At 36.9% G+C, this 5,355-nt stretch overlaps 1 non-coding gene across 1 annotated transcript; it reads left to right on the top strand.

Annotated features, from left to right (window-relative positions):
* The first annotated feature begins 1,021 nt into the window (after positions 1-1,021).
* Positions 1,022-1,095, top strand: TRNAI-UAU. Its single transcript has one exon. It is a non-coding gene; the product is annotated as a tRNA-Ile (tRNA).
* The last annotated feature ends 4,260 nt before the right edge of the window (positions 1,096-5,355 follow it).

Below are 5,355 nucleotides of genomic sequence, written 5' to 3'. Positions count from 1 at the left end.
TCTCGAGCGTTTGAAATTAATATTTCAAGGACAGTGTCAAAAAGAACGGGTGCAGCAGAAACAAGGTTGAAAAGAATGAGGTGGCCTAAGTTAGCTATCTTGTGACACATACATGCATTACAGTGTGTGTGAGCGTTGCAGGACGAGTATCTCGAGCGTTTGAAATTAATATTTCAAGGACAGTGTCAAAAAGAACGGGTGCAGCAGAAACAAGGTTGAAAAGAATGAGGTGGCCTAAGTTAGCTATCTTGTGACACATACATGCATTACAGTGTGTGTGAGCGTCGCAGGACGAGTGTCTCGAGCGTTTGAAATTGATATTTCAAGGACACTGCCAAACGGAACGGGTGCAGCAGAAACAAGGTTGAAAAGAATGAGATGGCCTAAGTTAGCTACCTTGTGACAAATACATGTATTACATTGTGTGTGAGCGTCACAGGACGAGTATCTCGAGCATCTTCTTTTGAAATTGATATTCCAAGGACAGTGTCAAATGGAACAGGTGCAGCAGAAACAAGGTTGGAAAGAATGAGATGACGAGATCTGTCTTAGATGAATTTCGTGTCAATCAGATATCAGACGAATTATCTACAAGATCATATGACTACTCATCAAAATGACGTCTACTCTAGAAAGATTAGAAATGTGCCCTAAGTTAGATACCTTGTGACAAATATATGTATTACAGTGTGTGTGAGCGTCGCAGGATGAATATCTCGAGCGTCAAATGGAACGGGTGTACTGACATTACACATCAGCTATCAGAGGTTGAATTATGTCTGGCTTGTCGTAAAAGATTCAGCATGGACACAAGAATAGCTAGTATTATAGTAACTACTCTATAAATTTACAAGGTACTAGTATATTTTATACATATATAATCAATATTTGGTTCTAGCGGGAATCAAAACCCACGACCTTCGGCTCATAAGACCGAACAAAACTACTATAATTCCATATTATTTATACGCTTGTAATGATATTATTTTCATTCAAATATTAACTTATTTTTAATATCCAAGGTTCTGTAGCTCAGTTGGTTAGAGTGTTGGTCTTATGAGCCAAAGGTCGTGGATTCAAGCCTTGCCAGAACCAATATTAAGACCTTTTTTTTTTTGTTGAGTTAGAATTTTCGGTTATTCAAAAAATCTAACCCAACTCATTCTTTAAGACCTTTTTTTTTGGTTGAGTTAGAATTTTCGGTTATTCAAAAATTCAACCCCAACTCAAACCAAAAAGAAAAATAAATCTAACCCAACTCATTCTTTAAGACCATTGGAATGCAAATTACAATTGAAATGCTCGACAGATAACTATACCATCAATTTAGTGCTCGGCCTCTAAAACACGACTCTGATGGATCTTTCTGATGAACTTCTCAGCTTTTTGGTCAATACCCGACACAGCAACCCAATTGTGGCGTTTGTCCTCATCGCTCGGCCACGACTTATTGACACTCAAGTCCTCATCAAGAGTGGCATCAGTAGGGTTAAAACAGTCTCTTTGTCTACCATTTTTGCTTTTGAATAGGCTGCAGATGGAAAAATGAAAAGCCAGGCTTCTTCTGTCTGTTGTTGCCTGCCATGGCCTTGTTGTGTATTTTGGCTTGTAGTTGTCGAGGAATGGTTAGTTTCTATAGTAGAAAAAAAGGGCATGGTTTCGAGCTGTGTACAAACTATATTCATACTGTCGGGATACTTTTTCTCTCCTCCACTTATGAGAACCGACCGGAAAGGAATCCTCTGTTGACTTGAAATTCCAACTTATCTTACTGTCAGTTTCACGAATGATAACGTTGTTTGTCTTTTAACTAACTTCATGTTTCAATTTATAAATAGAAAAACCTTATTAGAATCATATTCTAATTTGAATTTAGCATGGAAGACACTCTTGTAAGTTAGGGTAATGTTCAATGATAGGGTTGAACTTCCAATTTACTTTTATTCCTCTTGAACAAGTTTAATTCTTATTAGTTTTATAAGGGGATCAGAGTGTCGACCCTAAACCGCCTCTACCCTCTAGTTCCACCTGTAAATTGCAATAGATATAACGCCCTAATCTTAACTGAGTTCTTATTGCATACTCTACTAGGAAAATTATATCTATCGATCGTCTTTTACGCGTAGAGCTTGTCTACCCACTAACAAATATTTATAACGAAGATATTCCTACCAACCCTTAATGCATAAAGTTCATAAGGTATAAATCATACACACAACCAAACAAGTTGTACAAACTATATTCATACTGTCGGGATACTTTTTCTCTCCTCCACTTATGAGAACCGACCGGAAAGGAATCCTCTGTTGACTTGAAATTCCAACTTATCTTACTGTCAGTTTCACGAATGATAACGTTGTTTGTCTTTTAACTAACTTCATGTTTCAATTTATAAATAGAAAAACCTTATTAGAATCATATTCTAATTTGAATTTAGCATGGAAGACACTCTTGTAAGTTAGGGTAATGTTCAATGTTAGGGTTGAACTTCCAATTTACTTTTATTCCTCTTGAACAAGTTTAATTCTTATTAGTTTTATAAGGGGATCAGAGTGTCGACCCTAAACCGCCTCTACCCTCTAGTTCCACCTGTAAATTGCAATAGATATAACGCCCTAATCTTAACTGAGTTCTTATTGCATACTCTACTAGGAAAATTATATCTATCGATCGTCTTTTACGCGTAGAGCTTGTCTACCCACTAACAAATATTTATAACGAAGATATTCCTACCAACCCTTAATGCATAAAGTTCATAAGGTATAAATCATACACACAACCAAACAAGTTTAACAAGGAGATAACATTCATCAATCACTCAAAGAACAAATTAAAATAACCCTTCCTCCATCATCCCACAACGGAAGTCATTAAATTAGATATTCTTCTCAATTCTCTTGTTCTAAGGGCAATTTCGTAATTTTATAATATAAAGTGTCATAATATTTCACTTCGTTCATTCTAGGTCCTAATCACATGTATCCTAACCACCTAACTATTGAGATATGATTCAAAGTATTCAAAATGAAGATATGATTTAAAGTAGTTGAGATATGATTCAAATATTCAAACTAACCATATTTTATGAGATTGTTAGTAGATTTGAATTTATCTATATTTCCATATATTTACTATTTCTGGTCGAGTGTATAAGCTTATAAATACAATAACAAGGCACTACAGGTTTCATCTATTTTATCTATTCCTATCTTTTTCACTATCCATTTTCCAACAAATTTGGTATGAAAGCCAAGTTCCTTCGACACGAGGGTGAGTGATTATTTTCTTTCACAAAACAAAAATGGCAGTAGCTGGTTTTTCTTCCTCTACACCGTTGTTACCAATCTTTAATGGTGAGAAGTATGAGTGGTGGAGCATCAAGATGAAGACCTTGGTCAGATCGCAGGAGCTATGGGACTTGGTGGAGCACGGGTTCGTTGATGTATTTGAACCCAAAGAAAAAGAGAAACTAAGAGAAACTAGGACAAATGATGCCAAGGCTCTATTCATTATTCAGCAAGCAGTTCATGAGACTATTTTTTCACGAATTGCAGCAGCAACCACATCAAAGCAGGCATGGTCAATTCTACAGAAGTTTCTAAGAGATTCAAAAGTCATGACAGTGAAATTGCAATCTCTAAGACGTGATTTTGAAACTCTACTCATGACGAATAGCGAATTAATTGCTGATTTTTTGTCAAGAGCAATGACAATAGTCAGTCAGATGCGTACCTATGGAGAGAAAATCTCAGACGAAACAATTGTTGCAAAGGTGTTGAGAAGCTTGACTCCAAAGTTTGACCATGTGGTGGCTTCCATAGAAGAAACTAAGGATCTCTCCCCGTTGATGAACTGATGGGCTCGCTTCAGGCTCATGAGGCAAGAATCAATAGATCATCAGAAAGGAACAAAAAAAAGGCACTACAAGTGAAGGAGACAACCAACAACGAAAACAAAGAAAGAGAAAATATACATTTAGCAGGTAGAAGTCGTGGAAGAGGAGGATTTCATAGAAGAGGGGGATTTTGCAGCTTCCATGGTGGTCGCAGTGAAGGAGACAACCAACAATGAAAACAATGAAAGAGAAAATATTCATTTAGTAGGTAGAAGTCGTGGAAGAGGAGGATTTCGCAGCTTCCATGGTGGTCGCGGTGAAGGAGACAACCAACAACGAAAACAATGAAAGAGAAAATATTCATTTAGCAGGTAGAAGTCGTGGAAGAGGAGGATTTCGCAGCTTCCATGGTGGTCGCGGTAACAGGGATAGATGGAGAAGTGATGGATAGAGACAATTCAATGAACAAAGGAATGTCATACAATGTTACCATTGCAGAAGGTATGGGCGGAGAAGTGATGGATAGAGACAATTCAATGAACAAAGGAATGTCATACAATGTTACCATTGCAGAAGGTATGGGCACACAAAATTTGATTGTTGGTATAAAAATCAACGAATGAATTTTGCAGCAGAGAATGAAGAAGAAGAAGAAAAGTAGTTTATGGCGTGCATGGATACTAATCCGAAAAAAGGTGACTTATGGTTTGTTGGTAGCGAATGCTCGAACCATATGACAGGCACCAAATCCTTATTCAAAGAGCTTGATGTGACGCAAAAAATTAAGGTGCAACTTGGAAATACAAAAGAGATGCAAGTTGAAGGAAAAGGTACAGTGAAAGTCGAAACTAGTCATGGTAAGATAAAACAATTAGAAAGTCGAAACTAGTCATGGTAAGATAAAACAATTAGATAGTGTTCAATTTGTACCTGATTTAGGGTACAATTTATTGAGTGTTGGACAATTGATGACCAGAGGACATTCCGTTCTATTTGATGACAACACATGTGTCATTACACATAAGAAATCAGGCGATAAAGTTCAAATTCACATGACTTCAAATAAGATGTTTCCACTAGATGTTTCTAACATGGAGGATTTTGCTCTTACTGCTAGCACGAAAGATGACTCAACATTATGGCATCTCAGATATGGACATCTTCATATGAATGATCGGAAAATACTTGGATGGTTTTTGGATTACCAAGAATTGACTCGACTAATTTATGTGAAGGATGCATTTATGGCAAGCAGACTAGGAAGTCCTTTCCTGTTGGAAAAGCTAAAAAAGCTTCACATTGTCTAGAACTAATTCATGCTAATTTATGTGGGCCAATGCAAACGAAGTCCTTGGGTGGGAGTATATACTTTTTACTATTCATTGATGATTATAGTCACATGAGCTGGGTTTACTTCCTACAACATAAGCAGACTAGAAACTTTTCAGAAGTTCCAGATTTTTAAAGTTCAATCTGTTTGTGAAGAAGAGGGCATCCAAAGGGAGTGAACAGCTCCGTAC

This window comes from Cucurbita moschata, unplaced genomic scaffold (assembly GCF_002738365.1).
Source record: "Cucurbita moschata cultivar Rifu unplaced genomic scaffold, Cmos_1.0 Cmo_Scf00040, whole genome shotgun sequence".
Classification (NCBI taxonomy): Eukaryota; Viridiplantae; Streptophyta; class Magnoliopsida; order Cucurbitales; family Cucurbitaceae; genus Cucurbita; species Cucurbita moschata.
Note: the sequence above shows the minus strand (reverse complement) of the source record. Positions and strands in the feature narration are given on the sequence as shown.